This window comes from Cricetulus griseus, chromosome 4 (assembly GCF_003668045.3).
Source record: "Cricetulus griseus strain 17A/GY chromosome 4, alternate assembly CriGri-PICRH-1.0, whole genome shotgun sequence".
Lineage (NCBI taxonomy): Eukaryota > Metazoa > Chordata > Mammalia > Rodentia > Cricetidae > Cricetulus > Cricetulus griseus.
Window position 1 is genome coordinate 9,166,329 of NC_048597.1, and position 20,406 is coordinate 9,186,734.

Genomic DNA, 20,406 nt, shown 5'->3' on the forward strand with positions numbered 1-20,406 from the left:
TGTGTCCCTATCAACTTTAGCTGAGTATGCGTGATTTCACATGCATTTTTATACAGAAATCAATAAGAAAAACATGCCATGCATAAATCTGCCAACTTGGTTTCTAACATACAAAAAGTACAATGGGATACGATACAATTGATTCCCTTTTCATTTAGAAGCACAGTTTCTAAAAAACAAAAAGTCTTATCTAGTTCAACAATCTAGCAGCTGTACAATTTCTCAGGTGTTACAAGCCAGTAGTTTTCCCAGCAATACCAGGTTCTTTCTCCACATGGACCCACTTATATTGGCTTCAGTTAGTTAAAATGCCCTCTAATTGTGTATCTGTGGGAAGATTTACATGGGCACATTAGGACTCAACCAATCCTCGGCTGTTACTTATGCCTGTGTTTTGGGGGTTAGTCACGTGCTATGTCAACATTCAGCCTCCCCTGGGTGTGTTTCTCCTGCAACACAAGGAGAACGGATTGTTGCTCCAGCTCCTAGACTACATCTAGAGCATAACAGTACTCATGAATGTTGACTGGGAGAATTAAACAGTTCCACTGTGCTATGCCTTTCATGGATGGAGCGGAGGCTTTTGTTGAGTTTTGTGCTGGAAGAATATTGCCTGGTACAAGGAGCTGCTTTTCGAGCATCTGCCAAGTAAATAGATCCAGAAAGGGGTAATTAGGTCTATCGGAAAGAGTACAAAATAATCCTACCAGGATCTTTTTGGTACTCAGGCAAGAATTGATGGTCAGGATACCTATGAATGGTAGAATTATGAGAAATAATAATGGAGCTGAGAATCAGAAGATGGGCCTTTTAACTCAGCTTAAGGACCACTTCAAGTTACTTAACATTCCTGAGTGAGTTTTATCTGTAAACTATAACTACAAGCAGCTCTCCTTCTGACTTCTTACAGTGGTTCCATCTCACAGTGTAAGAGCCAGGGCAGTTTTATTCGAGAACATGTCAAAATGATTTTTTTCAGCATTGCTTCATGTAACTTGACCCAGTCACTTGTCTTCTTTATAGTTCAGAACAACTACAACACAAGGGAATTATTATGATGTTGCTTTACTACTAAAGAATGTAGCAAAAGCAGAGGTGGAATTATCTTCCACTGGGTGTCTTACAGAAACTGGAATCTAACTCATAGCTCTTAAGTAGTCACATTAATTCATTTCTAAGCACCGGACTGTGGGTGGATATATATAATAATATATAATATATATGCATATATATATGTATGTATCCTGGACTCAAATTATTTCTTTAGCTGATTTTGGTTTTGACACAATTACAAAATGTTTTATTTCTCCCAATCCTCATTGAAGTGTATTAAATGACACAGTGAGAAAGCACATTAGCTAACTATAAGCAAAATGAGTCTGACCTCCACAGGAAAATGCATGCATGAAAGGAGGATCACGATCAACTTTTACATTTTCTTTGGTCCCCCTTAGTTATATCATTGAATTCCCCATGATGCTTTTCAGTATTTTGAGATAATACTTCAATGCCAAGTTTACTCTGTGTCAGTTTCACTTTCGGGCAAGCTTTATTGTCAGGATCAATAGGTCTTTGGAATTTAAACTTGGAGTTTGTTGTGCCTCTCGGTAAAACCTGCCACCAGACTAGCTAAGCTTGGTTTTCGCAGATGCACTTCCTACTTTCTAAGTCATTAATAACACTTTGTAAATATCTTCACACTGAAACAAGGCTATGAAAATAGGTCAACAATGTGATCAGGTCAAGATTGTGTGGTATTGGACATATGCAAGTAGTACATGTCTGCATATAAAAGGAAGAACTATTTTGATCCCTGATTATTTTAAATCCATTTCTCATTCACTCTGAGGGTATTTGAATTTGAAAGAAGTCAAATAGGTCAAAGATTTTGGTCATGAAGAAAACTTGGGTCAACCAAAGACTCAGAAACTGTGAATACTGCACCCAATGACCTCCCCATTAGAAATGAGTTTGGGGCCTGGTTTGGATAGAGAAGCTGATTTGCTAAGCCCTCTGTCCTCTCTCTCTCTCTCTCTCTCTCTCTCTCTCTCTCTCTCTCTCTCTCTCTCTCTCTCTCTCTCTTCTCTTCCTCCCTCCCTCCCTCCCTCCCTCCCTCCCTGGAACAAGAATCCAAGTTCGACTCAACCACATCATCAATATGAACCAAACATCTCCCATGCACATCTACCATCTGGAGAGTATTTGGCACACACCAGATACTGTGCTGAGCCATATGCCTGTGTAATTCACTCATTTGAGATACATGTCTATGTTACTACTTCTGTCTGGGCATTGTCCTAGGCCCAGGAATACAGCAGTGAACAAGACAGACAATATGGGCCATTTCTAGGGAGCTTACATTTCCTGTTTTGTACACAGAATAAATAAGTAAAATATATGGCATATTAGATTGTAATAAATGCTAAGAAGAAAAATGGAGCAGACCAGGGAGATATGAAATATTACAGTGTGAAACTCAAATTTTACCGAAGGTACCCAGGGATGATCTCACTGAGAAATTGAATTTTTAATTGCATTTCAAATGTCAAAACCACATCAAAAGCAATAATGTGTGAGGGGGACATTTCACACATAATTCTCTTCACAGATATAGCTTCCCTTTGCATGTATTTCTTTCCAGCCTTTGTCAATATGTGTGCAGGTGTTCCATTCCAGATTCAGCAGCGTGTTGTCTCTGCTGGAGCTATATAATGGAAAATAACTGGGGGAGGGGCAGTAACGGAAAGTGAAGGAGTAGACCATGTTTCCAGCTAAGGGAAGAGTATGTCATGGACAGAGAGCAAGACATGGTATTCTAGAGAGGAGGGAGGCTAATGAGACTAAAACAAACAAGCAACAACAACAAAAAATGAATAGGTTGTGTTAAGGATGAAGAACATCCAATTATTGTTTTAAGCCCCCTTAGTGTGTTCAATCCTTTAAACATCACATTTCAGAAAAAGAGTCAAAGACAGAAATTCTGAAAATGCTCATACAATTGGCAAATGTAGGCTATTAAACTCTTATCTTTCTGATTCCACAGTTCAGGACACTGTCCTCTATATATTAAAGGAAGCTGTCAGAATACAATGTAACTAATGTGTTCAGTGAGGTCTAGCCAAATGTTGACTGTTGTATTGGAAGGCTGAGCAACACTTTCTGAAGGGGTGCTGTAACTTCTACAAAAACAACAATGGTTGTAGGAACAAGAAAGTATCTCCTTTAATTTTTTAAAACGATTACAAAAGCCAAATCATGGAGAGCAAGAAGACTCCGTGAGTGAAAGGCTTTTTACAAAATCCTAATAACCTAAATGGGATTCTCAGAATCCACAACAGAAAAAGAAAACTGACTTCAAAAAGTTGTCTTTTGGCTTCCACACATGCACCATGGTATGTACACATATACATGATGATGATGATGATGATGATGATGATGATGATGATGATGGTGGTGGTGATGGTGAAGATGATGATGAAATTTTGAAAAGCTATAAAATTCTGATATCCTAGATTCAGTTCCTACAACTACAAAATAAGTAAATAAAATCATTGCATTCAAATTGTTTTAGTATACTAAAATTCGTTGACTAAATTTTGTGAAGCCTTGTGTAAGGGAAGGAACAATAAGCTCCAAGTTAAAGGATGAAAATATCAAAAATTATTCTTAACCTGTGAACTTATTTCTGTACCATCATCCCATGAGTTGACAAAACCAAAATCTCAGTATCATTATAGGTAGTTCTTTTGGCCTCCAACACAAAGCTCTGATGCTTATTCATTTTCTTAAGTATCTCTTCAGCCCATCAGCTTTCTTTATCCCCTTCCCACCCTGTGGCCTTCAGCAATTCACCATTATCAAGACTATGTTAACTCTAGTATTAGTGCCGTAGTGCTGCCAGGAACACAAGAAAAGAATACATATATGGCACTGTTTGTAGTCTCTGTCATCTACTGACAGTTCTACAATGTTTACCCAACAATTAAGAAGAGATCCTGTACCCATTTGGGGCATTGACATCACACAATGTTGAAAGTAGAAAACTAAATTGCTGCCTCCAAATGTCTACTATGTGGTAGAAGAAAACTCAGCTAGTCAACTGGTGATTGTATAAGTCGTATACTCAGGTATGTGTGGCCCCTGGGGCACTTACCAATTTTGGACAGGTAGAACTTAATCAGGCTGCCCCCCTGAGTAAAATTCTTTTGTAGTATTATGTCGGCTGCAGGATAAAGCACGATAGCTTAGCAGTACATTTCATAGAACTCTTTTTGATCAAGTCACTATGTGCCCCACTGCTGGCTGTTGCTTATGTGTCTAATCTATTACCAACCACAAAAAAAAAAGAGCCAACAGACATTGACTTTTCTCCAGCTCCAGGCAGGAGCATTCCTTTCGATCCCACAGATTTAGAGTCTGCTCCCAACATTCAAGAATCTCCCTTTACTGCTGTCAGTGGTCAGCTAACATTCGTCCCCAGTCTGACTTCAGATCACACACTCATGATGAGACCTTTCTGAGTCAGTGAGAAATCTCTGGGATAGAGAATAGATGTAGTGCTTGCTCTATCAAACTGTGGTTGTCATGTATTTTCTGTCAACTCCAGAGCTGAACATTGGAAAGAAGGTGTGTGTTTTCTCTCTGCATATTCTACAACAAATGCCACACCCAGCACCTGGAAGATACAAGCCAAAGCCAACAAGAATAATAACAAAAGACCTATAGCTATCACTAGCAATTTTCCTGAAGGGAAATCAAATAATACAGTTGACTGTATTTTTTCATTTTATACCATGTAAATATACATTTACATACTCCAGACCATAAAGGAATAAACTGAGGCACAGAGAGATTATGGAGCTTTTCTGGGTTTTCATTACTACTAAAGCAACCTGGGCACAGAGCACTGAGCATAACTGAGCTATGGAGACTTGGAAAAGCATTGTGTGTGTGTGTGTGTGTGTGTGTGTGTGTGTGTGTGTGTGTGTTGTATTGTCTACCATATTTGCCTCTACTTTATAGATGAAGAAATTGAAAAAAATGAATTAGTTTTTCTGAAGTTATCACATAACACACACAAAGCCAGGATTCAAAGTTAAGATGGATCTGACAGCCCAGCTTGTACTGAATGATAAATGAATGAAAAGAGTCACTCTAAGTCCCAAATTCATTGTTTGATACATGAAAGCCCTTGATGGTATTATCTTTAGTTTCTCTGCAAGTACAACTGTTCTTATATGGCTTATTTGTAATGTATTTTATGTTAAAGTAATTTATAGTTTTAAATAGCACCCACTTTTCATTTGTATTTAATTGATTTAGTGACAAAACAATTGTTACTTCATGTCCAAATTAATTATAATAAGTTCTACTGGAAATGCAATGTTTCAAGAAAAGAGACAAAAAGAAGAGAAGAGGTTTTCATGCCATCACCCATTGAGGTTCTACGAAGCACGGAGAGGAGGCTGCAGTAATCACTCCAATTTGTGGATCCTATCTCAGTCACATTCCTTTGACTTGGCACAATATACCACCATTGGCAACTGATCTGGCTGGATAGTGTTCTGCCAGCCTTGTAGACAGCCAGAAGGTCCAGGACTGCCAATCCATCCTTCACCCAGAAGCGGTACTCATCACCGCTGTTGTTTTAATCACATCAATCGTTTCCCCAATTCTGCTTTGTATCAAATCCAAGTTCGTAATTACAGGTTTAAAATCTCTCCTCCAATTATTCCTCCCTCCATATAAATAGAAAATCTCTTCTCACTGCCTGTTTTTGATACAACTCTAATAAACCTGCTGGTTCCAAGAATTCATATTACCTCCTTGCTCTACCCCCTGGCTTCTTAAAGGCATTGCTCTCTGCTTTCAAAGCCTTTAAAAAGCTGCCTTTTTTGGTTAGCTCTTCCAAAGCAACCCCCTTGGGCCTTTGTATTTCTAGTGTTTTTTTTTCCTGTATCAACTGAGAAGTAACTAATTGAGACCCACTTGGTCACATCATATGATAGAGACTAGGTCACTGCAGGTTTTGGTGTCACAAACTATTTTAGCCCCATTATGACCCATCTGTAAAACAGAGATGTTAACATGGAAATTATTCATTGTAAGAACTAAACACATTTACTTCCCCTATTATTTTCACATATATTGAGTTTATATTGTGTGCAGATGCTATCCGAGGAATAGATTGATGATGATGACGATGATGATAGATTTATAGATCACAATGACAATCTCTTCATGTTTAAGTGATAGCATTTTGTACAATTTTCCATTTCACTATATATACCTATCTTAGTCCTAATCATAGCTTTTAAAACCATGGTGACTTTTTCTAACAGTTATAGATGAATAATTAACTGAAAATTCACTCATGCATTTAATATTTCCCAATCAAAAGAAATTATGACCCCCTTCTTTATCTATGCACATCCTCCTGCCCACACAAAGCAATCTGAATGCCATGACTTGGGAAATTTTTCCAATGCTTTGACAAGCTCAATGTAAGAAAATTCTGCCAGAGACTAAGATTTTAAGAATAGTTGATCATAGGTGAGCATCACTTCAGCTATTGATAATGACAAAGATAAGTTTTTGTCACAGACAGAGGCGGTGGTAGAATTCTCAGATAGAACCCATTTCTATCTGTAATATGAGTGCATGCACTGTGTACTGTACCCAGGCTGTCATTGTTATTAGAATGGAATGAAATCCCCACATAAAAGCATAAAATGCTCATCTGTCTCTATACAGAGAGTAAAAACTGTGTCCCTTCCCCATAATAGACTCCTAAAATTAAAATACTGTGTAAAATACCTATGTAAATTTCTTGACCACATTGAGTGATTTGATTCGCATCAGAGATACTTCACTTTTTGCAAAACTGAGTTAATTGCTTGGCATTTTCTTAATGCCTTTGTGCAGAAGAGATGGAGAAGAATAAAATACAGACCATTCTTCTCAGAATGATCTAAAAGTGATTGTTTGATTGCTTCTTTACTGACAGAAGTCATTAATGGATCAAGCAGTCTATTGGAGCATGAACTGTTGACAATTTTTTTAATTATATGTCAAAAGAAATATGACATCAAGAGCTTTGTATGAATCCAGTTAAGTTGTTATAGTTCCTCAATATTTTTGGAGAACTATTTGACCCAGACCATATTGGTATATGACAGAAAGAGACTTATCAGCTGATTTTTAAAAATCTGTTCTGTTATTTGATTATACAAACGGGCCCCTTCTATTTGCAATTTTCATGCTAGCTTTTATAACAAGGTTATCTTATATTGCTGCGAGTTTTTTTGTGTATATGAGTGAAAATGGTGTATGTGAGAGAGAGCTGGGTTGGGTGGGGAGACAGATAGACACTTGGCAATGAGGCCAAACAATCAAAATAAAAACTGAGTACTGTTAAAACCCCTGGAATCTTAGTTCTCCTACATTTCAGAGACATTTTTTGATGCTTTGTGTCGTGTATTAGGCTCTCATACTCTTAGGAAGAACTCAGATCTACAGCTATACTTATGATTACACAGACATCAAATGCCTGATTTCTGCTGGTTGGAGCAGTAATTATTAGCTGACTCCTTTATTCCTTAATAACTGATGAAGAGAAGGCACAATGAGCTCTGGGGAAAGTACTCATAAATGAAATCTCAGCAGAAAGTAAAACTCAAGAACAGGATGAAGTTTACAATGTGTCAATTTCCGGGACTAGGTCATTCCACACACAATTAAAAAGCACTATAATTTTAAAAACCAATTCTGTCTTTATGTTAGGGAGAAATGGTTTCAAATCAATACACAGCCTGTTCTATCTAGAGCACTTGGATAAATAAGAATATCCTGTGCCTTCCAAAATTTAATGGGAAAGATGAAGAATATGTCAAATATTTTACTAGCAAAATACTTTAAAGTCTAACTTAGACAAGAGATATCATATTGTGGGCTGTCAAAAGAAAAACAAATACTGAATTTAGACTGGGTACAATGACTCCAAACCGATAGATAAGGTAGGTATGGTACTTTTCTTGGATGAGATGAGGTTCATTGTATTATGATTTCAGAATCTCGTAGCAGCATTCCTAAATAATCATGGGAGTTTCACCTGGGAGGAGATTCCTTCACTCACCCAATAGTGGTATAAAAAGAGGGGAATTAAATTAAATTTTAAGGCAGTCAGCAATTACTTAAAGAAAGACTTACCATACTGTTACACTCAGAGGAGGAGTGGATTATGTTGTACTGAAGGCTGTATTTATGCTCACTAATAAGTATCAATTATTAGTTTTGAAGATATTATTCAGAAAAAGTTAAGGACTCAGAAAATTGCATCAGGAAGACTGCATGAACAATGAGCCCAACTGTGCTGAGCAGGAAGGAAGAACTGCAATTGTCACGTTCCCTCTGGGACCCCTAAAGAACTCTCCTACTCTTCTCTCCCTGCTTCTCCAGAGACCATAGAATTAGGCTCAGGGTAATATGGGCTCCTTTTCTTCTAAGTCTTCCTCCCCTCTGTAGGGAAGCTTGAAGTGCCCCATTCACTATTAGAATGCTGAGCTGTTCCTTCTTTCTTGTCTTCAGACAGGATCCAATCTCTGTAAGGATTCTTGTCGCCATATACCGAGGTTCTTTATATCATCGGCCCTTTCTCTGATGAGCTCACTCTCTGATCATGGATTTCATTCAATCAATGAATTAGAAATCTTTATTTTCAGGAAACCAGAGACAAATGAGCATGGCAAATGTACCTAGGATAATCTGTATCGACCACAGTACATACTTTTAAATTGATATAACAAAATACTTTTGACTATAATGGCAGGCTGCAAAAAGAAAGAGAGAGAGAGAGAGAGAGAGAGAGAGAGAGAGAGAGAAGAAAAGAAAAGAAAAGAAAAGAAAAGAAAAGAAAACCACTCTATGTCCTATACTTTGAAAGTCTGAGAAGTTAAATTCTCAACTCATAGCTGGAAAGAAATGGAATTAAAAGTTCTGAGATGTGACCTCACTGCTCAGCTTTCAGTCACTCAGCTGTATTGTATCTTCGTATGGATTCAGCCTAACACAACACAACAGCAACTACTTTGAGCCACAACTGCTGTAAGTGCTTTAGTAAGTTACTACCAATCTAAATAATATTAGCATGTTATGTGGAGGGTTGTATCTAAATGCAAGTGCCAGGAATGCAGCTAACTCTGCTGTTGGATATTTTTTGAAGGGGGTGGTAGTTTTGTTTGCTTTTTAAGGACAAAAGGTACAGCAGAGGCAGTGGGTTTCTAGTCTTCAAATACAGAGCATCCAGCTATTTAAAATGAGAGAGTTAAGGTAGCTTTCAATATAGTCCAATTTAGAATCAAAGCAGTCTATCCCTACTGAGCTAGAGACTCCTGCTCAATACCTATAAAATGGCCAGATAGTTAGCATAAGTTCTCATACCTTTGGTGATAAGTAAATGAAATGATGGACTAAAGGAATGTTAATGAGCTGTTTTAATCATCCCCTCAAAGTAAACAGAATAGCGAACCTCTCTTGAACTCTCATCGGATGGTTTTCCTACCTCCAACTGCTTCAGCTCACACTGTCTGCACACATCTCCGACACTGGTGTTATCGCTCATCTCATAACCCACAGCTCTTCCTCTTTGTTTCTAAGAACGAACATCTATGCAGAGGTTTATATTTATGAATCCAACTCTGTATTTGTTGATCAGCTTTCCCCAGAGTTCTGTTAGCCTGCTGATAAGAGAAAGCATGATAAGCCAGGGAAAAAGGGGTAACTGATCCATTATAACAAGGAAAAAGAACACAAAGAAATCAGACATTTCAGTCCTTTGAACCCATCCTTGAGGTTAGTGTGAATGCACAAAATATTTGTGGAGTGGCACCTTCTGTTACATTGCAGTGGAAACAGGAGTGGCCAGTAAATGGAGGGTGTTTACCAGCTCCAAATCCCCCCACCCATCTTTACACTGGTGTGTTAGCGTGCACACTGACTTCCCACTAGATTCTTTTCAGGGAGGGATACGAGGCCTCCACAGAGACTGGCAACACAGGCCTTTATCCTCAGATCTGTCCCAGCAATGCTATCCATGGCAAACATGCATCCAGGCACAAAAGCAGTGATCCCAAGAAAGAGGTAAGGTGAGTCAAAAGAGACCAGGGCCTTTATATTTTTAATCTCTGAATTAAAGAAAATCCATTTATATCAATTGTAATCTCTTACTTAGATGCAAATTGCATTTAGCCCATACTACTTAACAATTAAAGTTTGTTTTCCAACTCAGTGTCTAGCATTTCCTTGACTTTTGTATCATCTAGGAGGAAAACAGAATTTTTAGTGAACATTTTACAGATGAGTTGGAAACCCTGAAAACGAACATTCTAAATCTATAAGAAAAGTGTTTCATAAAAGGAAGAGATTAACATCAAACAGGTCTTGAGGGATTCATACATTGATCTCCCACTGACGTTTTCTTCAAATTACCTGGGGCTGCTAGATTAACAATCATTTTAATGGGGATGATAAAGAAGGCCAAATGGTCTAATTCAGGTTCTTCTGTGTATACCAGTTGTAAATTTAGACAAATAGCAATATTCAAACTGAAGACAGCTTTGAGCTCTCTTGATGAGTTGGGTGGCTCATCTCCAACCCGTGTGTCATATGTCTTAGTATAAGATGGCACAGTGGACCATGCTACTGGACAGAGTTATCAGACAGTGAGAGGCCACTCTGTACATATCCATTAATGAACAGGTAGAATTTAGAAACACTACTTTTCTGTGACTACTTCCTAGGAAATGAACTTCCTGAGACAAAGTATTTATTCACTAAGACTCAAAATGGAAAATAAGACAGTGTTTAATCGAGGGCTAAATTCTCTCTCTCCCCATTCTATATCACTTCCTACTTCCAGTCCTAAAGAAAACAATTGAAATCTGTAGGGGCTTTTTTTATTAGCTTCAGTGTAGGGATTTTTCTATCAAAGTGTTATGTAGTTTCCTTGATATTCAGAATAACACTCATCTGAGGGTCTTTGAATGTATCTGTTCTAATTTGTTTGCCAGGAGGGGGAAGTAAATTTTGAAAAGAAACACGCAAGTGTGATAAAAAAGAAAATGTTATAAATGAATGTGTAGCAAGCATTTTATTCCGTTTAGACTCCTGGAGGATTATACCCTGGTTTCTTTATAAGATGATACCTGATAATGCTAATGACCTTCCTGTGAGTCCTGGTATCTACACATGACCTTGCTCTGGATGATCAAAAGGACTTTCATGTTTTATTTTTATTTTTTACTTCTACTCGGAAGGAAAATGTACACTGATTGCCTTTGGTGGCAAGTCTGGGGCCTCAGAGGCTGTTATTAAAAACTCCTTGCTTGTTAGCCATGACTTTCCTAGCTGAAGCAGCCATTAGTCAATGTACTGCTGAGTTACTTAATGAAGTAGAACCAATGCAAGTTTATACACTTTAGAATTCTTTACTTGCAAAAGGTCGGATGTGAAGCCATTATTTATAGTTGACTCCCCAGCCTTTTTCTCATGTGTTAATAAGTATTCTCACACTAACTTGCAGAAACGTAGGAATTTATGAAGTAAATGAAATAATTACTGAATATTAGACAACTAGAAACATTTCCAGACTGCATTTTTTGTCTTTGACCCTCCTCCACAATTGAAAATAGTTAAGGAACCAAGCTGCCTCTCAAAAGTGCTTTCCATGTGACACTGACATTGTAGGACAGGGTTCTACTAATCAACTGAGGTGCTAAAAATAGACAAGCCATGAGCCCATGAGTCTAGCACCATGTTAGAGCCACAAGAAGATGTGGCCAGTATAAATCAGGACCTGTACCTTCAAAGGCCTTGAAAATTTGGGGAATGAAAAATAATCAAGCAATGTTAACTCTTTTGAACTAAGAATAACATGTTCGAACTAAGAAAGTAGCTACTGTTAGTAGGCACTTGTCAACTGCTGGTGTGATAAATAATATATCAACAGTTACTTCTTATACTTTGGATGAAATGTTAACCTTCAGTTCACTTTTAAAATAAATATCCTGATAAATATAAATTTACATCCAGTGGTTTAAGGAGAGAGTTAATAGTCTTGGGTCACTGAGCTCAAAGACCCTAAAAAAAATGATACTTTGCCTGTTTCTCTAAAATCTGAATAAGATATCAATGGTCAAAAATCATTCCACATGTAACAACAACCTGAGGAAGAGAAAAGAGAGAGGCCTACAGAGTGCTTTAGCAGTTAAAAGCACCTGCCATGAAAGGACAATTTCATAAATGCAATCCTCAGAGTCTATGATGGAAGACAGAATGGGTTTCTGAAATGTTGTCTTCTGGTCTCTATGTAGTCCTTATCCATAGTATGCCTGAAAACACACACACACACACACACACACACACACACACACACACACACACACACACAATACTAATAATACTACTAATAATAGATAACTAAATAAATACAATTAAAGAGAGGGGGCCTATTAAAGATTAATTCCTTGACTGAATAGGCAAGTCATTGAGTATTTACTTTATAGGGAAAGCTTAAGAGTGAGATTACAGACATTAAGCATTGGTTTGGAGTCTTTTATATCATTTTCCTCTCAAGAGCCAAGCCATAGGTCAGATTGTCACCACAAGAGCCCAGAACTGGAAAGGAAACCAGAACAGTTTCTTTCTACCAGGGGTTTTTTCTTTCAATGTATTCCCAGCCATAGAACTCTCCCCAGGCTAGAAACAGGAAATGAGAATGAACAGCAAGGAAACAAGTGGTAAAAGATCTTGTGTTAGAGTACTTTTGGAAATGTACAAGGATCGGCCAGAATTTTAAAATATATAAGCCAATAAAGAAGTAATATGGCTGTCATCACAGAACCTTGAAATTGTTCGGTGTGGAGGAGTGGGATGCAGCTGAAGAGCTGAAACTCATAAAGGCTGTGGAAGTGTGGAAGGCATGCATTTTACTGGATACCATCTAGAGATGCCACCCTAAAATAATGACCACTTAAATATCTTCTCTCTCTCTCTCTCTCTCTCTCTCTCTCTCTCTCTCTCTCTCTCTCTCTGTCTCTGTCTCTCTCTCTCTCCCAATGCTCTTTACAGCTTCTTGTTTAATATTTATTGTAGTTTTTGTGTTCCTATCTTTATCAAACAAATGTCTTCATTGTAACCACCTGTTTTTCATTTTGTGCTGATTTCTCTGAAGCTTGGCATTGTGTTTCCTTCATTTAAAGTGTAGCTTTTTGGAATTACACATCACACTATATTTTCAATTTTTGTTGGGAAATATTGGAATGACAAAGAGAGTGTATATCTGTAATCTCATAAATTAAGGTGTAATTCCAACCACTCTAGTCAAATGATTCTTGCAGACCCTGAAAGAGAAAGGGATTCATCTTTCAATTTAACTTGCATTAACCAGGTAACTTCTAGGTGGCATTGGGCTTCCTAATCTACTAAAGGGGAGAATCAGTAAGAGTGTAGCCAGTTTCTTTTTGAGTTTCATTTGCTTATATCATTCCCACCCTCACTCATTCACATAGGTCTTCTACCAGGCTCCCTCTCAGTCATGATTGTGACGTGTGTGTGTGTGTGTGTGTGTGTGTGTGTGTGTGTGTGTGTGTGTGTGTAAAAATAAATACATAGATTCAGTCGTCTAAGTCCACTTAGTGTTACTTGTGTGTATATGATTTTAGGGATGCCCACTTAGCATTAGATAACCAATTAGAAGAGCACATGCCTGTGAAAGACTAATTCTCCCTCTCTCAGCAGCTATTGAATATAGCTGAGGGTGGTGCCCCATGAAATTTCCTTCACCCATGTAGAGCTGTCAACTGGTGTTGACAGCTGTCTTCCTGGTTCTCTGTCTCTCACAGTCTTTCCTCTCCCTCTTCATTGATGTTACCTGAATTTGAGGTATAGAAGTTCTATTGTAGCTACATCAGTAGGGTCTGGGCAACACCCACAGTCAGTTGTTCCCTGTATTTCAGCCAGTTGTGGCTTTCTGTAATTACTTCTGTCTGCATAAAAATAAACTTTGTTGATGAACAGTGAGAGTTATACTTCTTGGTAGATAGAAGGGTAGATATTTAGACTGTAGCTAAAAACTACACTAATTTAGTGAAGTATCAATAGTAGGTTATCCCTTAAGATCTATGTTGACTAGGTTTAGAGTTCCAGGCATGATTTCCCTCCTGTTAAAGAGGGCCTTAAGTGCAGTTAGATAGCTTCATGTTACTGCAAAGATGTAAGTGCCATTATTGCAGCTGTAGCATCTCTATATTTACTCTTTCTTCATATATTCCATTATATTCAAATGTAGCATACAAAGACACATGCAATAGGGTAATAGCCACTAGGGTTGCTTTGAGTGCATGCTTTAGCTTTAGTGCACTTCCTGCCCTGTAGATCTGCTGTCAAGACATGCCTGAGACTAAAGAGCTTGCAGCATTTTCCTGATCGCCACAAATCAGCATCAAATTGGGCATTTATCATATTTGAAAAGACACACCATCTGCAGATCTCCACTATTGTGCAAAGTTGTCACTAACAATATGCTACTTTGCAATCTGCACATTTAACAACACATGGGGAAATCTAAATCTCAGCCAGAAATAAAATGGGACTTCAAAATTATGTTCTTTGAGATGTAGTCAGTGTTTGACAGGTATCCAGCGCATCACCTTCCATTTATAAGGACGTAGACCTAGACAAATTCTAACTGAGAAACAACGTTTAACTTCCCCTGTGAACAGGAAGGAAGCAAGAGGATGAAGGTAATAAGATTCTCTGATCATAGGAAATTGGAATTTGCTATCTTGCTGGACCATGGTTCTTTATGCACATCTGAAGTTGGCTACATTTTCTTCCCAGCAAAATAAAATCATTCTGATTCAAAGTAACTTGAAATTACTTGTTAAGATTCTTCTAGTAATGGTCTAGGCAGATTTTTTTTTTTTTGCTGACAAAATGAAAGGTAAATATTCCTTTCTAGCTCAATGATAAACTGATATAAACATTACGTTTAATAATATAGACTTCAAGGGTTTTGTGGGTTTAATACCTCCTTGTTAGGTTATGTTAAAAGGGAGCTGGGATATGCTTAAAATACAATAAAGAGGTAGTTTGTTGGTCTCTTTATGAGGGTTCTTAGGATAATTGTGCTCTCTAAATTTTAGCCCTACTATAACATGAAGGCTCCTGTAGGTTTCAGAGACTCATTTTTGTAAGGTTGTATGTAAACTCTTCTACCCACAAAACAGTGGGAGGCTAAATGCCAACAGGCCTTTGGGATGGTTTGTGTGAGGTTTTGTTCGTGCCCTATTTGATTTCAAAACTTTGTTCAAAGACCTGAGGCTGCATGGAGAGTTGTTACCTCTTATCTAAGGAATCAGGTGGGGAAATAGTTATGCAATTGTGTTGCTTTTTATTCTGGTTCCTTGAATAAAATGAGGCTTTAACGAGCCACAGTTTTGCCTAGGATGTCTCCAGATGGAGTATAGGATCATTAATTACACTACTAGCTGAATTTGGTGGGCTTTGGGGGCAACCACTGAAAAACTGAGTCAACACTGGAAACACCGGATGTTGAGGAAATGAATGAGCGTCCATTCAATTAACAGAAACATGGGGAGGACACTACTTTCTGCAAGGTGTACTTGGGTGCCCATCTAAACAGATGCCCAGCCTTCAGGGAAGGGGGGTTCCATGTGTACTTGGTTCATCCCAATAAAGTTGTGAGAAGAATGACACAAATGCCTTCCTAACCATTGCCATTAGCCCTTTCTCCCCCAAATTTCTCTCTTTGTTCTCACACTTCTCCTCCTTGGGAGAATTTAATCAATTCCAAGGTGTTTTTTTTTTTTCCTTCTGCTATTGAAGTAGGTTCTTCTCCATTGTTTTATGTGTCTTAGTTAAGGTTTCTATTGTTGTGAAGAGACGCTATGACCACAGCAAATCTTATAAAGGAAAATGTTTAATTGGGGTGTCTTAACAGTTACAGAGTTTTAGTCCGTTGTCATCATAGTGGACAGGGCAGAATGCAGGTGGGGTGCTGGAGAAGGAGTTACCAGTTGCACATCTTGATCCCTAGGCCACAGGAAGGACGCTAGGCGGAGCTGAAGCATAGGAGGCCCAAATCGCACCCCCACAGTGACACACTTCCTCCAAGTCCACACCTACTTCAAGGCTACACCTCCTAGTAAGCCACTCCCAGTAAGCTTATGGGGACCAATTGCATTCATACTACCATGTTGCCTAATCCTGCTTCCGGTATCAGGAGTTCAGATAACCATTCAACTCCTTTTTCATGGCTTTATAAATAATTTATTTAAATTAGAAACAATCTTATTTTACATATCAATCTCAGCTCCTCCCCATCCCATACCCCACCCACTCCCCAGGGAGAGTGAGGTCTCCCATGAAAGATCGTCAAAATCTCTCAAGTCATTTAGGGTGGGGCCTAGGCCCTTCCCACTGTATCCCTCCATATGGGGAATGGGCTTCTGAAGTCCTTTCGTGCATTAGGGATACATCCTGATTCTACTGCCAGAGGCCCCATAGACTGCCCAGGGCTTCTAGCTGGCGCCCATGCATTCAGAGGGCCTGGATTGGTCCTGTGTTAGTTCCCCAGCTGTCAGACTGGGGTCCATGAGCTCCCACTTGCTCAGCTCAGCTGTTTCTGTGGGTTTTCCCAACATGGTCTTGACCCCTTTGTTCATCACTCCTCCCTCTCTACAACTGGATTCCAGGAGTTCAGCTCAGTGCTTAGCTGTGGATCTCTGCTTCTGCTTCCATCAGCTACTGGGTGAAGGCTCTAGGTAGTTATCATTCTCATTATAAGGGAAGGGCGTTTAAGGTATCCTCCCCACTATTGATTAGAATCCTAGTTGGGGCCATCCTTGTGGATCTCTGTACATTTCCTAATGCCAGATTTCTCTTTAAAGCTATAATGGCGCCCTCTATTATGGTTTCTCTTTTCTTGCTCTCCTCTATTCTTCCCCTGACTCAATCTTCCTGCTCCCTCATGTCTTCCTGCCCCATCCTCTTCTCCCCTCTTCTTTCTCCTACCTCCCTGCCCCTGCCACCCATGCTCCCAATTTTTCAGGAAATCTTGTCCCTTTCCCCTTCACCGTGGGACCATGTATGTTTCTCTTAAGGTCCTCCTTGTTTCCTATCTTCTCTAGAGGTGTGGATTGTAGGCTGGTAATCCTTTGCTCTATGTCTAATATCCATATACGAGTGAGTACATAAGTCTTTCTGTGACTGGGTTACCTCACTTAGGATGGTTACTTCTACTTCCATCCATTTGCCTTCGAATTCCAAGATTTCATTGTCTTTTTCCACTGATTAGTACTCCATTGTGTTAATGTACCACATTTTCTTTATCCATTTTTCCATGTTGTTGTATCCCTTAGAGCTGTTCTAAGGAGGCAGCATAAACCATGTAATTTATAAGCACCAAAATTTATTGCTCACACATTTCAAACCTGGAAAGTATAACAAGAAGAGCTGATAATTTTGTTATCTGGTGGTAGAGGTCATGGTTTAGTCAGTCAGCTTTCTGTTACTATAAGGAATATCAGACAAGTTAGTTACTTCAAAGGACCAAAGCTTTATTTAGGTTCAGTTTTAAGAGCTCAGCTGATGATTGCTTGGCTGGCTATTTTGAGTCTGTGGCAAGACAGTAGGATTGAGCTACAAAGCAAAAAATTGTAATATCACAAACTGGAAGTAAAAGGAGGGAAGGGAAGACCAGGGTCCTGCAATCGCCTTCAAGCACCTGGCAATGACCTAATTATCTCTCAATAAGCCTCATCTTTCTACACCCTACTACCACTGGTGCCAGTGCTGAGGATAGGATTTTCACACAGAGCCCTTAGGTGAGTTTAAAATAATTTTAATTTTAAACAAAGTGTAATAGGTCACACACTTGGGACTACAACAATAACTACACACACACACACACACACACACACACACACACACACACACACCCTCAAAGCCCAACCATAGCCAATTCACTTCCTGGTTTACAGAACCAGTTTCTTTCTTTGGGCTTAAATGGTAGAAAACAAGAGAACTCTCTGGGTTCCTTTGGTTAAGAACCCAAATCTCCTTTGTATATACTCTGTTCTCTGGACCCAGTGCCTCCCAGAGACATTACCTTCTAGAAACCTCCTAATGAGACAAGATTTCAACATGTGAATTCCAATACTTTGCAAAAGCCACCATGATGGGCAGTGATTAGTGAATTTTTATCTAACTTTCCGTGGTTTCTATATTTTATCTGATAAAATGTGTTAAGGGATTACTCAATGCACTAGTTTTCTTATTGTGAACAATAGAAATATAATCCTCATTTTATCTAGTGCCTGTTCTCCAAGATTTTGGGAATTAATGAGAAAATACTTTGAAACATCTTCTCATTAATCCTCCAAAAACTCCTCTGCAAAAGATTTGTAGAAATGATTAATTAAGAATTAAAATCCCTTTACAAAGAAAGCTCTGTCTCTGCACTATTCCTTGGGTATATTCAATGAAATTCTAAAGATATAAAATGTAAAAGAGATATAAAATACTTTACTACTGCAGGCTTTTACTTCAAATGCATAAATAAATTCTGATTTTTGTCAAGACATGAAGATACAGATTTCTAAAAGATAAACTTTCAGACTGTTTAGCAAATTTTGACTCTAAATATAGTTGAAAGTACACACTATAGTGTGTACGTTGTGTTAACATTTTCTTTTTTGGAATCTGTTTTATTTATATTCCTCTGCTCACACTCCGATTTGTAGGTTATTGTGTAGACTGTAATGTAACATATAGAGGAGACTCTGCCTTCAGTAATTGCCCTGTGAAACATTGTTGATGAACCACAACCAACTTCTAGCTTTTTATTTCATATAAGTGGGAAAGGAAAGAATTTCCCTAAACATTCCAGATTGATTTAAAAAGAAAAACTTGCTTCAATAAGTGTCTGACTCTGACTTCCAAATGAACTTTGAAGAAGATGCTGGATGAAGCTGTAGCAGATCCAATATTCCTGGCATGATATTAGTGCAACCTCATAAGACCACACTTCCAGGTCAATAGAAAGGTGTGAATAGAAACATGGAAGGGATACAGAGAAGGCAACGTAAAATTCTGCATATAATTTTCAAAAAAAAAAGGAAATGGGAGTAGATTGATGAAAACTGCATTAGTGGGGGTAAATTCTCTTACAGTCAGGGCATCTGCAGAGTCAAGATAATTTCAGCTTTCAGAACGTGGGACAAGGAGATGGGAAAATATTGCTGTAATCCTTGATAGACAATCCATTATTCGTAAATACAAAAGGAGAGCTAAGTGAGGTTATAACATAAGTCTGATGATTTGCTCAGTGAATGCTAGGTATCTTCCTCATACACAAACATGTTAAAGTACTCTCAAGTAAGCTGGATCTTTAAAAAAGACAAAATCAGACTGTGAGGTAGTTATTACTGAGAAAATGTTTGTGTTTAAAAATACTAAGCCCAAACGCATGTCTAAAGTCCATCTCCTTAGTAGCTAACAGAAGCTAGGAAATATATCTTCCTTTGCAACTGTATTTGAAGAGGGAGGAAGGCAAGAAGAAGAGAGGGGGGAAGGAAGGAAGGAAGGAAGGAAGGAAGGAAGGAAGGAAGGAAGGAAGGAAGGAAGGAAGGAAAGCTGTCTCTCACATGGATCTGTAATTGTCACAATAAATGTGCATTCCCTGGAACCATGGCAGCTTAGAGTGCATGGCCAGGACAACCCTGTGTTCTCTACGGGAATGAGAGACCAGACAGATGTCCTAGCCTTTCGAAACTGAAACTGCAGACTGAACCCAAGAGGAAAAGCAGCATGAGCCTTGATTTGACACCAAACAAGCTCATTTACTACTCCCTGGTTCAGAAGTCAGAGTATGAGCTTTACAGTTAGCCAATCACACATCCTAGTAGACATGTACTCCAGAGGCTGAGTTTTCTAAATTTTTTACCAAATTCTACTTCATATTTTCTTCACCAAAAGACAGCCTAAATCTACAAAGAACTCTTTATGAGATGTGAGTTATGATGGGCTTTAGAATATTTATTTCTTTTAAAAAAATGTCTGAAGACGAAATTCCAGTTACCCTGGAGCCTGAGTTGGAAGTATTTTTTTTTTTTTGCGAACTACATTTTTTATTTAAATTCTTTAATTACTACTCATATTTACATATCCATCCCCCCCATTCCCTCAACCTCCCATCCTCCAATGATCCCCACCAACCCCCCAACCCATCCCCCAACTCCTTTCCAGGGATAGTGAGGCCCTCCACAGAGGACATTCAAAGTCCATCATATCATTCAGGGGAGGGCCTAGGCCCTCCTTGTTGTATCT

General features: G+C 38.6%; 1 protein-coding gene across 8 annotated transcripts in view; it reads left to right on the forward strand.

Moving 5' to 3' along the window:
• The window catches only part of Grik1 (glutamate ionotropic receptor kainate type subunit 1), a 366,206-nt gene that overhangs the window by 38,938 nt on the left and 306,862 nt on the right, over positions 1 to 20,406 (forward strand). The gene's annotated exons all lie outside the window — the stretch shown is intronic.